Raw genomic sequence first — 21,386 nt, 5'->3', positions numbered from 1 at the left:
AATGGTGATTATGGCAATAATAGCAGAACCAGTTATTGCATGTCTCAAAATATCCAACTGGATGAACCCCCAAAAGCTACATGGTGAAGAAATTGTTCAAATGTACCTTGAAGGATGGTGTGCATGTGTGGGGTGTGTGTGTGTGTGTGTAAAATGTCTTAGTTCAGTTTATCTAAAATCTTATAGGTAATGCTTACAATGGTTTTTCTATTCTTTCTTCTATTTCTTTCCTGAGTTCAATCAACTTTTATTTTATTCCTTTTTTTTTTTTTGATGTCTGTTTCTGTACCTAGTTTCCGAATGTGTAATTTGAAGTGTTTTTCCATGTTCTCAAGTGCTTGTTTGAGGACGTTGAATTCAGTTCAGAGTGTTGTGTTAGAGTTTTCTTCCACTTCGCCATTATTTGGAGGAGGAATTTTTTCAGTTGAATTGTTTGGGTTCTTTTTATTCTGGTGATTTTGCTCAGATGAAGACTTTGATCTGCCTTTCTGTGGGCAGGGCTGGAGGGTTGGGGTGGTTGCAAAATTCCTAGGTCAAGAGCGCCCTCTTCTGTCAGTGTGCCAAAGTATAATTTCTTTTTCTTTCTTTTTAAAAATTGAACTTATTATTTATTGTTATTATTATTATTTGGAAGGGGAGTGACGGGAGAAGGGGCTGGGTTACCTTCAATTTTGCAAGGGAAGAGATTCTTACAGGTTCTTCAATTTCCCTCTCACTGCAAGATTTCCAGAGCTCTCCTCTAAAAGAGGGTCCCTTTGACCCTTTTTACCAGGATGCCTTATCCTTCCAAGACCATCTCCTCTCACAAAAAGTGAGACAAGACCATCTTCTCGCATGCAGCACGTATGGTTAAGTCCCTTCCCAGTAGTAAGCAGCCTGATCTACCAGTGTGCTTTTCAGTATTTTCGAACTTAGCGCCGACGTTCTCTCTCTGGTGGTTGTTTCAGATCAATCTAAGGTCCACTACTAGCTTCCCTCTTGTCTACTCTGCATGGGTTTTCTCCAGCTGCCTTTGTTAGTTCCCTGAAAGGCTTGTATTAGGAGTGGAGGAGGCAACTTGCTGGGGTTTGGTGTTTATTTTTCTATTTACAGTTAATTTGAAATTTGGACATTTTATGTCTTCTGGTTATGTAGAAGACATGGGTTTTATGTAGTTTCATTTGGTCTTCTTTATTGTTTTGGGAGAGGGTATGTTCAAACTCAGATTTATATCACCACCATTTTCTTGGCTTCTCAGAATTCTTCGATAACATTTACTCTAAATTTGTCCAATTTGCCAATAAGATATGTAGGAGTTCATTGACTCAAGTTATCTCAGGGAGCTCTTTAAGCTCTTACATTAGTTAGGAATTGAATTGAGCTACTGGTGAAGGAGATTTCCCTAAACAAATCTGGGGCTTTTCTTGTGTAACAAAAATTTCAGAGGTAGGTGGTAGCGGGCATTGGCTCAGCAGCGAAGAGAAACCATGTTGCTATCTCCGTGACATCTTAACCTCTCCCTCATAGGTGCCTGTGGTTACAGGAGGGCTACTCTACCTCCAGAGTGTCACGGCTATAATCCAGTCAGGAAGAAGGGCAGAGTACAAAGGGCTAAAGGCACTTGTCAACTGTCAGCTCCATTTTAAAGGTCTTTCCTGAAAGCCCCATCCAAAAACTTTTGCTTATACCTGGGTTCAACGACCATCTGTAGCTGCAAATGAGAATTAGAAATGTAGTTTTTGTTTGTTTGATTTGTAGTAGTTGACTTGTTTTTCCTGAGCACATTATTGCCCCCCCGCAACCACACACACACACAAAATGGGGGAGCTATCAGTAAGGACAGGAGAAAAAAGAACATCGGATAGGCACTAGAAATTCTCCTCTGCAACTCTCCAAGTCCAGGAACAGAGAGTTTCTGGTCTCACATCATTGGCTCAGAGACAATATCCAGACCAATGATTACCAAACACCTTTGGGAAGTTCTGAGAGAAGTCTGCGTCACGACAGTTAAGAGAATTACTGGAGACTGACCAACTGCATGGAAAAGGACGGAAATAAAGCAAGGCTAAACACTGCCCCAGGTTGATTTGCCCTTACCTTGGGAGATAGCCAAAAAGCTAATAAATATGTTTTTTAAAAGCAGCATATTAGGAATTCCCCAGTTGATAAACAGGGACACAGTTCTTCTCTTTTCCCTTCTTTCTCTAAATGGAAATAATTCTATAATGAAACAAATTCTTTAGGAGTTAAGGCCTTGTGGAAGATCATCTGCTCTCACCATGGAAAACTCTAGTGTGTTAATTCATTCCCAAAACACTCAGCCATCTTACCTACTACACATACACACACACACGCATACACACACCTATAGAGACTTCTATATATAATACCCTCATTGATATATATCTCCAGATAATTGTGAACTCAGCTATGTGTCCAACTGGTTAGCTCATTGGCTGAAATATGTACACGATACTTTGTTTTTAATGCAAACTAGTTTTGTAGTTTTGTAGGTACACCAACCCTTTAAGATTCATTTCAGAAAATAAAGAAACAGACACTTAAAAATCTTCATCCTCAAAGACAAGCACTCAAGTTTATAAACACACCCATTTATTTACTCTAGCAGACAGAATCGTGGCATATAATGATTACATTTTGGTCCACAGAAAACTCTCGGGAGATGTGAACATCCAGCTCTACCCCTAGCTAGCAGTGCTATTTGGGGAAGCAACTTAATCTCTCTGAACATCATTTCCTTGTCTATAGAAGAATGGAATTTGTATGACTGTTTTTGTAAAGTTCTAAGATCCTATCATTTTGGAGATTCTAATGTTCAATTAGCCTTTGTTCAGTGTCTGCTATGTGCTAGGCACTATTCTATGTGCTATGGATGCCTTATAGTGTAGTAAAACACAGTGGGGAGGATTTCAAGTCAACTCAAAAGAGAAGATGAGTAAAATACCTAGGAAGAAATTTAACCAAGGAGATGTGCAATATGAAAACTATAGTTAATAACAATGTTTTGTTTACTTGAAAATCACAAAAGAGTAGATTTTAAGATTTCCCGTTACAAAAAAAATTATAACTAGGTGAGGTAATACATATGTTAATTAGCTAGGTTTAGTCATTCCACAAGGTACACACATTTCAAAATATCATGTTGTACACTGTAAATATATATGATTTTTATTTGTCAATTAAAAGCAAGACAAAAAAGTGCTATAAAGCAAAACAAAACAAAAATTTAATCAAGGAGGTAAAAGACTTGTACGCTGAAAACTACAAAACATTGCTGAAAGAAATTAAAGAAGGAGTCCGGTCTCAAAATGGAGGTAAAACCGCCGCCCGGTCGCCCCCAGCCCGACTCCGGCCGTCGCCGTCGCCGCCGGGGGGAGGAGGGCCATGATCCAAAGGAACCAGAGCAGTTGAGAAAACTGTTTATTGGTGGTCTGAGCTTTGAAACTACAGATGATAGTTGAAGAGAACATTTTGAGAAATGGGGCACACTCACAGATTGTGTGGTAATGAGAGACCCCCAAACAAAACGTTCCAGGGGCTTTGGTTTTGTGACTTATTCTTGTGTTGAAGAGGTGGATGCAGCAATGTGTGCTCGACCACACAAGGTTGATGGGCGTGTAGTGGAACCAAAGAGAGCTGTTTCTAGAGAGGATTCTGTAAAGCCTGGTGCCCATCTAACAGTGAAGAAAATTTTTGTTGGTGGTATTAAAGAAGATACAGAAGAATATAATTTGAGAGACTACTTTGAAAAGTATGGCAAAATTGAAACCATAGAAGTTATGGAAGACAGGCAGAGTGGAAAAAAGAGAGGATTTGCTTTTGTAACTTTTGATGATCATGATACAGTTGATAAAATTGTTGTTCAGAAATACCACACTATTAATGGGCATAATTGTGAAGTGAAAAAGGCCCTTTCTAAACAAGAGATGCAGTCTGCTGGATCACAGAGAGGTCGTGGAGGTGGATCTGGCAATTTTATGGGTCGTGGAGGAAACTTTGGAGGTGGTGGAGGTAATTTTGGCCGTGGTGGAAACTTTGGTGGAAGAGGAGGCTATGGTGGTGGAGGTGGTGGTAGCAGAGGTAGTTATGGAGGAGGTGATGGTGGATATAATGGATTTGGAGGTGATGGTGGCAACTATGGCGGTGGTCCTGGTTATAGTAGTAGAGGGGGCTATGGTGGTGGTGGACCAGGATATGGAAACCAAGGTGGTGGATATGGTGGCGGTGGTGGAGGATATGATGGTTACAATGAAGGAGGAAATTTTGGCGGTAACTATGGTGGTGGTGGGAACTATAATGATTTTGGAAATTATAGTGGACAACAGCAGTCAAATTATGGACCCATGAAAGGGGGCAGTTTTGGTGGAAGAAGCTCGGGCAGTCCCTATGGTGGTGGTTATGGATCTGGTGGTGGAAGTGGTGGATATGGTAGCAGAAGGTTCTAAAAACAGCAGAAAAGGGCTACAGTTCTTAGCAGTAGAGAGAGCGAGGAGTTGTCAGGAAAGCTGCAGGTTACTTTGAGACAGTCGTCCCAAATGCATTAGAGGAACTGTAAAAATCTGCCACAGAAGGAACGATGATCCATAGTCAGAAAAGTTACTGCAGCTTAAACAGGAAACCCTTCTTGTTCAGGACTGTCATAGCCACAGTTTGCAAAAAGTGCAGCTATTGATTAATGCAATGTAGTGTCAATTAGATGTACATTCCTGAGGTCTTTTATCTGTTGTAGCTTTGTCTTTTTCTTTTTCTTTTCATTACATCAGGTATATTGCCCTGTAAATTGTGGTAGTGGTACCAGGAATAAAAAATTAAGGAATTTTTAACTTTTCAAAAAAAAAAAAAAAAAGAAATTAAAGAAGACCTAAATGAATGGAAAGGTATCCCATATTCCTGGGTAGGCCAACTTAACACTGTTAAGATGCCAGTACTACCAAAGCAATCTACAGATCCAGCACAATCTCTGTAAAAATTTCAACAGTTGCCTTTGCAGATATGGAAAAGCTGATACATATGAAATTACAAGGAACTCTCGATAGGCAAAACAATCTTGAAAATAAATAACAAAGTCAGGGGCTCACACTCCTGATTTCAAAAGTTACTATAAAGCTACAGTAATCCAAACAGTGTGGTACTGGTATAAAGATAGACATACATAGACCAATGGACTAGAATTTGCGGTCCAAGTATAAACCTGTATTTCTGTGGCCAAATGATTTTTGACAAGGGTGCCAAGTCCAGTCAATGGAAAAAGAGCAGTCTTTTCAGCAAATGATGTTGAGACAGTGCCAAGTCCAGTCAATGGAAAAAGAGCAGTCTTTTCAGCAAATGATATTGAGACAGTTGGATTTTCACGTGTGAAAGAATGAAGCTTGAACCCAACCTCACATCGTATAAAAACATTAACTCGAATTGTATCAATGATCTAAATATAAGAACTGAAACCATGAAAGTCTTAGAAGACAACATAGCGATAAATCTGCATGACTTTTGATTTGGATATAACACTGAAAGTATGAGCAACAAAAGAAAAAATAGATAAGTTGGACAAAACTAAAATATTTCTTGCATTAAAGGATGATATCAAGAAAGTAAAAAGACAACTTACAGAATTAGAGAAAATATTTGTAAATAAAAATATCTGAAAATGGGTAAATATACAGCATATATAAAGAACTTAATAACAAAAAGGCAAGCCACCCAATTTTAAAATGGGCAAAGGATTTGAATAGACATTTCTCCAAAGAAAATATAAAAATAGCCAATAAGCACATAAAAATGTTCTATAACAATAATCCTTAGGGAAATGTGAATCCAAATCACAATGAGATACCTGTTTGAACTTACTAGAGTAGCTATAATAAAATAAAAAGAAAATAAAAGAAGTATTGTGAGAATGTGGAGAAACCGGAACCCTCATACATTACTAATGGCAATGTAAAATAGTGCAACCACTGTTGAAACAGTGTTGTGGTTCCTTAAAAAGCTAAGCTTAGAATTACTCCCTTTCCCAGCAATTCCATTCTTCGGTATATACCCGAAAGAATTAAAAACAGGGATTGAACAGATACTTGAATGCCAATGTTCATAGCAGCATTATTTACAATGGCCAAAAGATGAAAACAACCCAACTGTCTGTGACCAGATGAATGAAAAAATCGAATGTGATATATATATACACAGTGGAACGTTATTCAGCCAAAGAAATGAAGTTATGTACATGCTATGACATGAATGAACCTTGAAAATATTATGCTAAATGAAATAAACCATAAACAAGAGGATAAATATTGCATGATTCCACTTATATGATATATCTAGAATGGGTGAATTCATAGAGGCGGAGAGTGGATTAGATTAGAGGTTATCAGGGACTTGGGGGAGAGAAGGAGAGGGAGTTACTGCTTAATGGTTTCAGAATTTCTGTTTAGATGGGGAACAGTTATTGTTTGTCCAACACTGTGAACGTAATTACTGCTACTAAGTGATACACTTAAAATTTGTTAAAATAGCTATGCATGGCAGTTCATGCCTGTACTCCCAGCACTTGGGAAGCTGAGGCAGGAGGATCATTTTAGCCCAGGAGTTCAAGACCAGTCTGGGCAACATAGTAATACCTTGTCTCTAAAATAAATAAATAAATAAAATAAAATAAAAAATTAAAGAAAAGAAAAAATTGGTTTAAATGGCAAACTTCATGTTATACATATTTTGCCACAATAAATTGTTCAGAAAGAAAAAAAGAGTAATATTAATAAAGTGGAATGATTTGGACGCATACAGTCAAACTTTGTAGGAAGCGATCAGCAGGGCCTTGAGACACACATCCAGGTGTACACATATGCAGACTCACACACGAACACCACCCAGGTCCCTAAAGCAGAGATACCCAGATCAGCACACCTCTTGGCATGTTCATGCCTACATACAAGGAATCTGCAGTGTGTACATAAAATGACTGAGTTAAAGCACCATCAGGATTCAACTGTCCACACAGTAGAGGTGCACACACTTACACATTCCATAATGTAACAGTATAGCCACACAGGTTAACTGAAGAACCTGCTCACCTATAGAAAAGCCTGTTCCAGATGCAACAATGCCTGCATGCTTGAGGGACATCCCATAGATAAGCAACGTGCATGTCATGCATCATGCTGTTCTGTGGGGTAACAGTGAAGAGTTCAAAAGTATGGAAATAGGTTCACTGATTGGCAGGTGGGAGAATCAGGGTAGTGAGCCAAAAGATATGTGCTGGAGGCAGAATTGTATGAAAGGGTGGGATTGGAAGATGGCTGAGGGCTAGTGAGAACATGAGTGGGTGTATAAGAAAACATCAGACAGCTTATTTGTCAAATAGATTCAAAACAAAATAAGTTTCAGTTCCCCTAAGTTTTACTCTTTTCTCTTGCCCATTACTGTCTCTGGCTATCAGAGAGCAAATTGTACACTCAGGTACCTTTATACTTGTGTTAGCCCCTCCCACTGATCCCTACATGGTTGTAGGGTCGTTCTCAGGTGAGATCAGCAAGCTGCTTTCTCTCTGCTTTCTGCTGGTGACAGCAAACCTGCCCCACACATCTATTTTCAGCCATGGAAAAGCACCGTGTCCTCTGGGCAGCCAGCCCCAGGCAGTGGTTGAGGATGAAAGTCCCAGAATAACCAAGGTCTTTTACTGATGGTTGATGATGGAACTGAGGAAGTGAAACGCTGGGAATGGTGAATCAGGAGCAGAGGATGAGCACTTAGAGCTGGCACTCAAGGGTAGTAGCCAATGATGAGGAGACATAGTCTCAGAAAGGAGAATAACATTGAGGACTGAGCTCAAGGCTATCCCCAGAAGACACCTTTAGTTGATCCCAACATCCTTCATGGTGGCAAAGGCATCTTAGCAAGACAGTAGCTTATAGAAACATACAGCCAGAGCCTACCAGGAAAATGAAGGAGGCAACGGGTCCACCACTAGTCTCTTTCCTAGACCTTTCACCCCAACACTAGCACTTTATTTCCCCTCCCCTCAGGGACTAATTCTCTCCTACCCACTGTAAAAATTCTGAGTGAGTCAGGTGTAGTCGCCAGCACCTATAGTCTCAGCTACTTGGGAAGCCGAGGTGGGAGGATTCCTTGAGCCCAGGGGTTTGAGGCCATCCTGGGTAACATAGAGGGCTCATTTCTAAAAAAAATTAAAAAAATCTTAAGTGATTATGAGAGTTAACATCTTATCTTCCTTAATATCTTATCTTAAAAATAAAATTCTTAACTTACTGCTAATCAATAAAATCAACAAGAGATGCATGTAATTATCAGCATTTCCTGTTTTTCATCCTGTTTGAAAAACCAAAAGGCAACCTAGGCAAGTATAGGGTGTTGAAATGGTGCAAACAAACGGATATTTTAGTATGTTCTGTTTTGTCTCAGTTTTATAATAATTTTCTGAGGAGTATACTGATGTAATACAGTTGGTTTTTATATAGAGAACCAAGATTGGCTTTGATTTTTTATTGTAAATAATGTCTTTCAAAAAGTATACTTCTTTTGCAAGGCATGGTGGCATGCACACTTTAGTCCCAGCTACTCAGGAGGCTGAGGTAGGAGGATCACTTAAACCTGAGAGGTCGAGGCTGCAGTGAGCCATGATTGCCCTGCTGCCCTCCAGCCTGGGTGGCAGAGCGAGATTTTGTCTCTAAATAAATAGTACACTTCTTTGAATTAATTTGTTAACGAATATAATTTTAACAGATGTGAACTTTGTAGCTGGGTGCGGTGGCACACGCCTGTAATCCCAGCACTTTGGGAGGCCGAGGCAGGTGGATCACAAGGTCAGGAGATCAAGACCATCCTGGCTAACACAGTGAAATCCCCTCTCTACTAAAAATACAAAAAAATTAGCTGGGCGTGGTGGCGGGCGCCTGTAGTCCCAGCTACTCGGGAGGCTGAGGCAGGAGAATGGCTTGAACCCAGGAGGCAGAGCTTGCAGTGAGCCAAGATCGCGCCACTGCACTCTAGCCCGGGCGACAGAGTGAGACTCTGTCTCAAAAAAAAAAAAAAAAAGGTAAGAAAGAAACAATGTGTAGGTGACAGAGATGTGTGATTTTGCTGAGTGAAGTCTACAGTTCATAAAATCACTATTCTTAATACTGAAGGTGATTAAAATTTTGTCCCATCTTTCAGCTATTATAAATCCATATTGCAAGTAATTTGAACTATAAAGAATGTCTATTCTTAGAGGAAATTATCATGTTCTAGCTCTTCACTTACTTTGAGTTTAACTGTGTGGAAAAATTATTCTGTCTTTGAAAATAATTTAATTTTTGTAAGCATGCATGCATGGATAACTCCAAAAAGAATAGTGAACTTAAAAGCTGAAACCTCTTCTTACAGTAATTTGACTTATTCTGGAAGAAATTAAGAGAAATATCATAGGTGCATGCCCATTTTTAGGTGTAATACTGCAGACTCAAGACAAATATTCTTGACTTGGACCATCTGAGAAAGGATTCTGAGTGACTCTGCATGTGATTTGCATGTAACTCACATGCCTACACAAAGTGTCACAAGCCAGCTGCCTCTGCAGGTTTCCTACTCAGAGAAAAGAAAGCAGACCATTGTCAGAGTGAGGGAGGTGAGGAATGAACAGCAACTATGCATGGACCCTACAATCTCCTTAAGCCCGGTGCAGAGACAAGGGCCCAGTCAAGAATATGGCACGTAACCCACCCCCACACACCCCACACCCCAGTCTAGATTCCTCCAGGTGTTCAGGCAAGGTCCATCTGGAAGAGACGTTTGTTGCCCTTTATCCAAGTCAGTGTGGGTAAGCAGGTGGTATTTTGTTTTGTTTTTTCTTTGAGATACCTATGAGTTAAAACTGTGTTTTTGTTTTAAATATTAAGGGTTTGGGGTTTTTGCTTTAAAATAAGAAAGATTTCTTTTTTTAGACAACATCACCTGTTTATATGGAAAACACAAGTGAGCAAAAAAGGAAAAAAAGAAACTCACCCAGATTCAGAATGCCCAGAGAAAAATAATTAGGTAAAAAATCATGCGCGCACACACACACACACACACATATATATATATATATTGCTGTTCATTCCTCACCTCCCTCACTCTGACAATGGTCTGCTTTCTTTTCTCTGAGTAGGAAACCTGCAGAGGCAGCTGGCTTGTGATACTTTGTGTAGGCATGTGAGTTACATGCAAATCACATGTAAAATCATCCTTTGAAAAACTGCAATGGGAATATTCCAGACACAGAGATTGTGAACTTGTATTTTCTCTTAATGTGTAAGGAATATCATTCAATTTCACTAAATAGACATCTGTGGTATCATTCACGGCCACATGATATTTATTAAAAGTAGCATTATTATTTTACTTCCAATTGTTGGACATTTATGTCATGGAAGTGTTTCACCACCATAAGCAATGCTATGATAAATCCATACATCTGTTTCTATTACCTGCTTATTTCCCCAGGAAAAAATTCTGGAAGTAGAATTGGTCACTAGAGTCCTTTAAAGGTTTTTGATTCATATACACAAATTTCCCTTCAGTAAGATTATGTTAGTGTACATGCCAACCAGCTAAGTGTTATTATGTTCATCTTTGTACACTTTCAACAAAGCAGGATATTAACATTTTTAAAAGCTGGTTTTAAAAGAAAATGAAATAAACATGTGAGAAACAATATCTAAGTATAAATGAAGGAAATAAGAACAATGCAATAGAAATAATGTTCTTTTCTTCAGACATATCTAACTGCAGTCAGATTTCTTAGTTCCTCTTCTGAGACTGTCACCAAACCTCTTCCTTTTCTTCCTGTGCACACAGATGACTACAGCTCCCAGGCTCCCTTGAGGTTAAGTGTAATCATGAATTCTGGCCAACAGAATGTGGGTGGAAATGATATATGCTGCTTCCAACCCTGGCCCCTGATCCTTTTCTTCTGTGTCTGTCTGCCCGATATAGAGGAACCAGCAGAGGACTCTAAAGGCCTGGGGGATGACAGAGGAAGGGGGAGCCCATGTCCCCGAGTCACCTTATGCAAGGCAGCTCATCGAATAGCCACACTGAACTATTACATGTGCAATTAATAAGTTCTATTGTCTTGTTTTGGTTTTTGATACAGGGTCTCACTCTGTCACCCAGGTTGGAGTGCAGGGGTGTGAACACAGTTTACTGCAAGCTCTGTATCCCAGGCTCAAGTGATCCTCTCACCTCAGCCTCCCGAGTAGCTGGGACTGCAGGCCCCCGCGCCGAGCTAATTTTTGTATTTTTTGTAGAGAGGGAGTTTCACTATGTTGCCCAGGCTGGTCTCGAATTCCTGAGCTTTCTCAAAGTGCTGGGATCACAGGCATGAGTCACCACACCTGGCTTAAATTCTATTGTCTTGAACCCCTGAGATTATAGACAAACTATAACATTGAGATAAACAAAAGAAAAATTGCCCAGAATTCTAAAAACCAGAGACAACTAATTGTTACAGAAATTGGCCTGACAAATCCAGGCATGTTGCTGTTTTCAGCCAACTCAAATTGGAATTAATGGTTTAAAAAAAAAAAAAAAAAGGAGGGCCTGGTAATAGGGAGCAGGTGCAGCTGCACGATGGCACAACCTCCATCATCCTGAGTCCTAGAGCGAGGGCCCCTCCCATCCATGATGAACATGTAGCACGAGCAAGAAACAAACCTTTCTTGTGTTAAGCTGCTGTAGATTCAGATTAATTGGGTAACTACAACGTAAGTCTATCCTGCTCTGACTAGCACAAGGCTCTCACATTCTCTGCATCTTATTCATCCTCCACATCAAGAGTCCCAAACCTAGTGAAGGTTCGCGGCTACCATTACTCATCCACATACCAGTTAAGTGGGATTTGACTTCCTAATTGTGACAGGGAAGGAGAGATAAAGAATCAGGACTTTAGAATAGAGGCGAGAACTTCCTTCTTATGAGTGCAGGAGTGATCTTACTAACGCACAAGAAGCAGATGCAATTGTTTTGGATTTTTCCAAGCCTAAAGTAGTTCCTGAAATAAATTTATATTTCACTTACATTATGTGAAAACTAATAATAGTGCATAGCCATAAAGGTAGTAGTAACAAAGAGTGAGCCAGGTCTCTGGCCCACTAGGCAAGTACATTGTGTCACCTTTTCTCCTCCAGTTAATAATGAAAAGTGATGTATGGCAAGGAGTGGAGAGGTTTGCTTACAAAGGAGGAATATGTAAGGAAGCCCTGATTCTTTTCTCCTTTTAGTGTCTAATAGCTTTAAGTGAATTTTCCTTACGTGAGCAAATGATACTTTTCTATCATATCTGAATTTTTATAATGAGCATGCATTATTTTTATAATTAGAAAAAATAGTTCTGATTTGGAAAAAAACCCACCATTGGTAGGTGAAGAATTAATAATTGCATCCTCTGTTGACATCTGTGTAACAGCACTTAGCACAAACAGTGTCTATTAGCTTCTTTAACTGTTAATTCGAGGGTTGAGATTTCTGAGGACAGGTGCAGGGCCGGAATTCTAGAAACAAACATGGGGAGGAGGCACACCAGAGGGGCTCAGAACAGCACACTGAATGATCCAGTCTGTGCATATCGATCCATCATCTTTTTCTTTCTGGGGTTATTTGCTTTCGTTTCAGGTGATACTCTGTGTAGCTTTGTAAGCTCTCAACTTGCACATAAATTCAAACTTGCCAGGGCCAAGCAATACAATCACGGAATTGTCAAAAACAATGAGGATCTGGGAATTTCTTGTTAAATGGAGTTTCTATGCATAGACTCCATGTCATCCACATTATTCTCCCAGGTAAAACCAGGCAAGTAATTATATAGGCAATTTCCTCTTTTTATATTTTTGTGTTGCCCAGTTACTAGATGCTGGTAAGTGTATCAGAAATCACTTGTTATCACTGTAGATAAAATTCTGCTTCTCCTGTTACCCATTTTAGTTCTTTTTTCTTTGGCAAGTTATTGTCATGTCTTGGCCTATAAATAGCTGAAGGTCATTTTCTAGATGAGAAATACAGGCAATTTATCTCAATTTTCTCATTTAAAAAAATTTTGACTGCTAGGAATGGAAGATAGTGTTTCATTTGTGATTATTACCAAATTTCAAATAAGTGGTAAATGAAAATTGTCTGGTATTGTATAAGGAGGGGTAATTTAAATTCTTTGCAGGAAGCGATTGGTATTTCAGATAAGTCTGTAGACATTGTTTATCAAAATTGCTTTAAAGGGCTCCATAAAACTCCATGCCTTTAAATTTGTTTTACTATTATAGTCATTTTACTAGCTAGGAACTGCAGCCATCTATCTCTGGCTGTCTCTTTCTGACACCCACAGATGTATACACCCACACACTCACCCATGCAAACCTACAGTCTGACTCACGTTCAGAAGGATTGTCAAAAAATCCCCACTCCCTGTCTAACTAAAGCATTCCTTTCAAACACATGCTACGTGTTTGATCTATTTCCATGTATCTGTGAATCCGCTGGTCTTGTCTGATCTACCTAGTAGACTAGAGACTACATGTATGTTTTTTTCATATGGACTTGGTAAACCTGATACATATTCAAGAGTACTGAGAGCATAAAAGCCAGGGAACATTTACTATAAATGAATCATTGGTTATCCAAATGCTGGCAATTACTTCTGATTTAGACATTATTCTAGAACTGGCAGCACATCCAGGTCCATCATCTCAATTAGCCTGGAGAATGAGGAAAACTTCAATTCAACATCGCATGCATCTACCTGGACTGCCACTGAATACTTTCACAAAGTGGGGAAGAAATGTTGGAAGTCATTTTATTAAATGACAGCAGAACATCACTTCCTTTATCTATAACTCTTTTATCTGGTGACATACAATATCTAAAACATAGCTGAGATCCAGATGGAAAGAATAAGAGAGACCTTCAAATAAATGCATGAAAGCTATATTCTTGGTACATTGCTCACAAGAGTGACCCTTTGGTATTCACTATCTGCCCATTTAATTTTATTTTATGTTCGCTTCTAACAAGTTAGTTTACGTGACTTATCAACCACTTAGCTAATTTGGAGCATTAACTTAAAACAGAAAAATTCTTGCCAGGCACTGAGGCTCATGCATATGGTCCCAGCTACTTGAGAAGCTGAGGTAGGAGGATTACTAAACCCAGGAGTTTGAACCTGCAGTGAGCTATGCTCATATCACTGAACCACATACAGCCTGAGTGACACAGCCAGATCCTGTCTCTAAAACAAAATTTTTCTTAAGGGAGGTTGCTACACACAGGCCAAATTCTGTCCATGTGGAATGACAGCTGACCATCTCATAGCAAAGCAAACAGCAGAAAATTTATGAGAAGCAAATAAAAAATTTGAGGAGAGTTAGTGTAGGAACAAACCATTCCATATACTCCAGGACGGTTTGAGGCTGCCATTGCTTTATGGCACACGGAGGAATTGACTTTTATAATGATGATGGTGAATCATCAAATTAAATCTCATTGTGGCTCTGTTTAGAAAGGCAAAAGTGTGCAACCCACTTACTTATATAAAAATGGTTTCAAGTAAACTTTTAAAATAGTAAAAGTAATACATATTGGTTAAATTAAAATGTATTTATACAGAAGAGTATACAGAAGTTAAAGCTTCTAATCTTTTGCCCCACCCTTTCTGCCATACTCCACAGAGATTCTTCCACTTTCTATGGTTATTTTATTTTGTTATTTTATTTTATTTACATTGTTGTGCTTAATAGGCAAAACTTCAGAAATCTGGGAAATCCGGTTACCCAGAGAACCAATTTTCTCATGATCTTGACTGAAGGAAGCAGGGTTGTATCTGTAACCATGGTCCGCATAGACTCACATGTTTTTACAACAGAAATAGATAACACAAGCCCCAACTATGCAGATCCAAGATGACATTATCTTTCCTTGATAGTAGCCTTTTTACTTGCATCTCTTACAGCCATCATCCTAAGTACTTTCCACTGGTTTCTTGTATACAAGATAAAATTCTGAAAGAGTACTGCTTCCTACTTCAATGATGAGTTCAATCATAGATACTTACATGGCTCAATGTCCTTTTTAAAATATGCCAACAAACTCCATATCCCCAGTAGAAGTCACAGAAAAGGGACAGAAAGCTTGGTTTAGCAGGAGGGCTTGCCCCTTGGCCTAATTACCTCCCGAATATCTGATGCCTTTTCAAATGTGGACCAGAGAGAGAAACACTAGCTTTCCACCACCTCTATCATCACCTCCTATTTGAAGGCAGCTTCTAACAGGAGCTGACTTACCATAGACCCCAGATCAGTCTGGGTAACGGACTCTTTCAAAGGAGAACCTGAGAAGTCTAAGCAAGAACCTGGAATATGCCAAAAGTATCTGTTAGAATTAAAGCAAACAGCCATTCTATATTTACTTGGAGGATAAAGAAAGTCATTTTAAAAAATAGGCAACATTCTGGTGCAGAATTTAAATACATACTTATATTACTTGAAGTAAAGATTTCCTCATCAAGAAACAAATTTCCAATTTTAATCGCCCTTTTCTTGTGTCCTCTGTACAGATTGCAATTAAGAGGAATATCTACAGAAAACTTAAAATTGTCATAAGTAGCACATGCATTTTTGATGCATTCAAAATAGAGATAGTCCGGGTGCAGTGGCTTACACCTATAATCCCAGCACTTTGGGAGGCTGACTCAGGAGGATTACTTGAGGCCAGGAATTGGAGGCTGCAGTGAGCTATGATCACACCACTGAACCCCAGCCTGGGCAACAGTGCAAGACCTTGTCTTCAAAATAGGAAAGAAAAACAGACCGGGCATGGTGGCTCATGCCTGTAATCCTAGCACTTTGGGAGGCCAAGGCGAGCGGATCATTTGAGGTGAGGAGTTTGAGACCAGGCAGGCCAACATGGCGAAACTCCATCTCTACTAAAAATACAGAAGTTAGCCAGTTATGGTGGCATATGCCTGTAATCCCAGCTACTCAGGAGGCTGAGGCAGGAGAATTGCTTGAACCCAGGAGGCAGAGGTTACAGTGAGCCAAGATTGCACCACTGCACTCCAGCCTGGGCAACAGAGTGAGACTGTCTCAAGAAAAAAAAAAAAAAAAAAAAAGGAAAAATAGAGAGAGACTGAAGTTATCAAAATAGAGTGATATCTCAAAATAAGAAGCACTATGAGTCAGGATCAGGCCTAATTATAGCCAATTATAGCAACCCCATTTCTAAAGAGTTTAGAGCCTGGGTCAAACTTCATGATAGCAAAGCAATGTTTTATTGTAATGGTGTAATTAGGAATGTGTGGCAATATTTTAACCCCTCCTCCCAAGAGTTCCACAATGCTTTTTTAACATATTTATAAATATTTGCTTTTGTGCCATTTTAGGGGAGCTTTCCATACAAACATTTGGCTTTTGATGAGTCATCCCCACTCTGATTCATACCCATAAGCTTCCTGCTTTGTTATCAGTGAATATTGGGCTCAGTAACTGCCTTACTTTTATAATTGACTTGAATGAAGAAGGAAAGGGTGGTGGAGGTAGAAAGACATATTCAGGTAAATATAAAACACCCTGGTTTATTTACAAGAGATTGACAAATATAACCCAATACCCTATCATTTAAAGTCAATGCCAGAATTGTGATGGATTTGTGTTTGGCTTTGAAAAACAAAAAACAAAAAACAAAAAAAAAAAACACTTGGATAGTTCTACCTGATGTTACATTTTTCTTTTCTTTTCTTTTTTTTTCTTGCCTTGCCTTGCCTTTTCTTCCTTTCCTTTCCTTTCCTTCGTTTCCTTTCCTTTCCTTTCTTTTCTTTTTTTTTTTTTTTTTTGAGACAGAGTCTCCCTCTGTCACCCAGGCTAGAGTGCAGTGGCATGACTGACCTCAGCTCGCTGCAACCTCTGCCTCCCAGATTCAAGCAATTATCTCGCAAATTGATCAGAAGCTGAGCAATTCTGCCTCAACTTCCTGAATAGCTGGGATTACAGGTGTGTGCCACCACACCCAGCTAATTTTTGTATTTTTGGTAGAGATGGGGTTTCACCATGTTGGCCAGGCTGGTCTTGAACTCCTGACCTCAGGTGATCCACCTGCCTCGGCCTCCCAAAGTGTTGGGATTACAGGCATGAGCCACTGCACCCAGCCTGGTGTTCCATTTTTCTAATCACCAAGTGTATTTACTAGCTAAGGGCATCCCAGAAATTACATTACCAACATAAAATTTTACTTGTGCTGTTATAATTTAGTTATTAAATCCTAAAATTACCAACTGAAAGTTACTGGAAAAATAAATACTTCTCTTTCTTTTCTCCATATTGAAAGTAAAGAGAATGAGGGGCCTTAGCTAAGATTTTAATTAAATCTTTTCTGAGCCAGAATTGCAAAGCTTTTCTTTGTATAAATAAGGACTCAACAGTCATAAAGCGTATGAATTAGCAATGAGTCTATCTTAGTCCATTTGGATTGCTATAAAGGAGTACCTGAGGCTGGGTAATTTATAAAGAAAAGATGTTTATTTGACACATGATTCTGCAGGATGTACAAGAAGCATGACGCCAGCATCTGCTTCTGGTGAAAACTTCAAGTGGCTTTGACTCCTGGTGGAAGAAGGGGATTCTAGCTTGTGCAGAGCTCACATGGTCAGAGAAGGAAGGGGGGTTTGGGGAGGTGCAAGGCTCTTTGAATAGAGTGAGAACTCACTCATTACCAAGAGAAGGCACTAAACCATTCATGAGGGATCCAACCCCGTGACCCAAACCTCTCCCATAGGCCCCCCTTCCAACACTGGGGATCAAATTTCAACATGATGTTTAGGGGTAGAAACATCCAAACCACAGAAGAGAAATACAGAGTTCTGTATTTCTATTCCCAAAGGGCAAAACTTGGGAGATGAATGGGTCTATATGTGTGTTGGGGGGAAAAAGTTAATATGAAGAAAAGAAACTAAAATGCTTTACATAATAATGAGAATTACAGTTTTAAAAATCTGTAATCTTTCCCTAAAAAGGGAAAGAAGTACCATGCAAATTATGAGGTAAGTAGACTATATGATTTGTTTATTTTTATTGAGTTAGAGCAAGAATTGCAAACTGAAGGTCCTGACACCTTCAATTGCACTCTATGGACCCAGTCATACTTCATTCGCGTGTTATATATTAAATGCTTCGGCATGATCTTTGCTCCCCCTTACATCCTCAAAACACTCTTTTTCCATTTCTCTTAATATATATGTTCCTCTTTGTCTATATTTTATTTTTCCAACTTTGAAAAGGACTTAGATATAAAAATGGTATCACTTTCTTCTTAACTGTAAGGAAAATGGTCTCACCCATACATTGATGAATGACAGCTGTCATTCAGCCTCAGTGTGAAGGAGACAATAATGAATGGTGAGGACTGTAATAAAATGGAAAGCACATGCCCATCCAAAAATGAGCATTCAATTCTAGGAACTAGTAAAACTGGTAATAGCCAGATCTTTCTATTTTTTCACAAGAAGCCTGAAAGTATTTAAATATTTTATGACTAATTCAAATACTTTAAAAATAAGCAATTTGATTCTAGGAGGCCAAACTAGTTGCAATCTATGATTTAAACCACAGCGTCTTTCAGAATTAATGTATGTCCTTGGTGTGTGTGTGTGTGTGTGTGTGTGTGTGTGTGTGTGTGTGTGTGAGAGAGAGATCCCAAAACACCAATAATTACCAGTGAAAAATGTGGGAGGTTAAATATGTGTACTTTAACCCACACTGAGGGAAGAGAGAGATATAAAAGGTGCTGAGAACCTTGAAGTGGTGCCCCTCCTGGTCTGTCTTCTACCTCTTCAACACACGTGCTGGTGCACCATGAAAGACTTGAAGTGCAATGGCAATCTGTGATCCTTTGTGGAAACCTTTCACTAATTTGCCCCAGAATGAATGTTTCACACTTGGATTCACATTTGCTGAGGGAGGCGGAAAAATCTTAGGGACAATTAGAACAATAATAACAACATTCATATTATTCAATGACAGCAACATTCATATTCATTCTTTCATTCAGCAAATATTTATTGTACACCTGCTATGTGCTAGAACTATAAAATGGCAATGATGTGTTAGGTAATTTGTAATCATGGGGAAAAATATCAGTTAAGAAAAGACAAAACTGCCTTCCTTTATAGAGAATATTCATTGAGGAGACAAATAATAAATAAAATGAATAGTGTAACATAGGTTAGATAATGACAAGTGCTATGGAGAAAAATAAAGTAGGAAAGGGTCATTTCTCGGTTTCCTGATGTGTAATTGGAATAGATATCCTTGGCAGCTGGCAGAACATCTGCAGTGATTCCTTGTACTGTGGGGTAAAAGCTATGTTAGTAGGGGAGACCAAGAGAAATATCTGAAACAAAATTCACTTTCTTACTAAGATAGTAAATAAGAAAGTGATATTGCATCCTGGGAAGAATGGCAGAGATTAGTGCTTCTCTTTAAGACCTAAAGGATGCAGGGTGATAGCCCTCACTCATCCTCATTTAATTCACCTGTCAGGCCCTTGCAAAAATTGTTCTGATCCTGGCGGATAATAAATTCAACCAAATAGTTGCCCCAATTGCTTTTGTTATGCGAGATATATCTTTGCTAGAACAAACTGATTAACCTGGCCTCAGGTACCTTGCATTCACTGGCAAATGTATTAATTTCTTTTCCTGTAAAGAAAGCGAAACAAAAGCACAGGAATGACACAGACTTTTACAGCATTGAGCAGGCTAATTCTTGTGCCCTCTGTCACAATATAACCCAAAGGGACTTGGACTGTCTGGATACTCTGCACATCAACACCATAATCCACTATACTGATGATACCATGTGTGATGGTTTTCAAATATGCACAGAAATTTCTGATTCTTCTTTCTTCAAGAGGTGGAGCTTAATTCCCCTTCTATTGAGGGTGGGTTGGGCATAATGACTTGCTTCTAATTAATAAAATATTGCAGAAGTGATGATGTGGTTTTTCTAAGACACTGCAACTTCCTTTCCTTGCTCTCTCTTGAATCACATGCTCTGAAGGAAATCACGTATTAGATGATGAGGACATTCAAGCAACCCTAGGGAGAGATTCATGTAGAAAAGAACTAAGGCCTCCTGCCAAAAGCGATTTGAGTCAGCCCTCTTGGAAGTAGACCCTTTAGCCCTAGTAAAGCCTTCAGATGACTGCAGTCCTGGGCAGCATCTTGACTGCAAACTCATGAGATACCCTGAGCCAGAATCACCCAGTTAAGCCACTCTTAAATTCCTGTCCTATACTGTGAGATAACAAATGTTTACTGTTCTCAGCTGAAAGGTGACAGAGTGGGAGTCACGTCACCATCTTTGGCTGGACATGGAGGAATTACAGTGAGTGGCCTTCAAGACAACCCCTTAGTGCTTCTTCAGCACCCAGTAAATGAGGGTTTTCATCCAACTATGATTATAGAGCAATAGAGCTGGCTTGTTCATGAGACACTTCTGAACAGTCATAAATAAAAGCATGCATGCATAAGCCCAAGATATGCCATTAACAACACTGCAACCAGATCTCAGTTTTCTCACTTTCTTATCCATTCTCCTCTTCTTTGGTTTCTTTTTATTTTGTCTTTTTCCATCATTGAATGATGGCGAAGTTAATAACGGAAAAGAGGGAGGGAAGAAGAGAAGAAAGGAAGTTGAATATATGAAGGACCAAAGAGAATATTACCTTCTTCTTCCTCGGGTGTGCTTCTACATAAAACCTGACATCCAGATAAACCAAGTGTCATTTGGTTCTCTAATGGAGATTTCCAAGAGTTTTCTATAAGACAGATTCCTATTAAAGTCTCAGAACATGTCCTGTGCAAGATCATCTCTGGAGAGCATACATGTTGGTAACTCTTTTCCCTCTGCCTTTCCTAAATTTGGCCTGGAACACTGTTTTGGGGTCCACACATATCCTTCAACCCAACACAATCTCAACACAAGAAGAGGTCAGGGTAAATTGGGATCAGGAAGGAATATGTATCCTTCTTCCAGTCATGAATGAACTTAGATATCAGGGGGTACAAATTTCTGAGTGTTATTTCTCCATGGCTTCCCCTGATGTGGCCTAAGTGGGTTAGGAGGCATTTCTCCCAGCCCTTATCGCCCAAGTCTTTCTATTCTGGCCCCTCAAATAGAGACTTGGTACTGTATCACTTTTGTTTTGGCTGCCCTGCCTGACCCACCTCTCCTCTTACTAACAGAAAATAGTTGCTGCTCCACTCCTGTGCCAAAATCTGCTCCACGGGATTCTATCCTAGTCAGAAGGCTGTACTCTGAATGTTGATATTAGCTAAAACACCAAGGTTTCCCACTATGCAAACTGGATCCTCAAAG

The 21,386-nt window shown here is 39.3% G+C and overlaps 1 long non-coding RNA gene and 1 pseudogene across 1 annotated transcript in view; both read left to right on the top strand.

Moving 5' to 3' along the window:
* The window catches only part of LOC135966577 (uncharacterized), a 52,902-nt gene that overhangs the window by 7,450 nt on the left and 24,066 nt on the right, over positions 1 to 21,386 (top strand). The gene's annotated exons all lie outside the window — the stretch shown is intronic.
* Positions 3,293 to 4,850, top strand: LOC102117856 (heterogeneous nuclear ribonucleoprotein A3 pseudogene; annotated as a pseudogene).

The sequence above is a fragment of the Macaca fascicularis genome, chromosome 12 (genome assembly GCF_037993035.2).
Source record: "Macaca fascicularis isolate 582-1 chromosome 12, T2T-MFA8v1.1".
Lineage (NCBI taxonomy): Eukaryota > Metazoa > Chordata > Mammalia > Primates > Cercopithecidae > Macaca > Macaca fascicularis.
The sequence above is the reverse complement of the archived record's forward strand: the minus strand, read 5'-3'. Positions and strand labels throughout refer to the sequence as shown.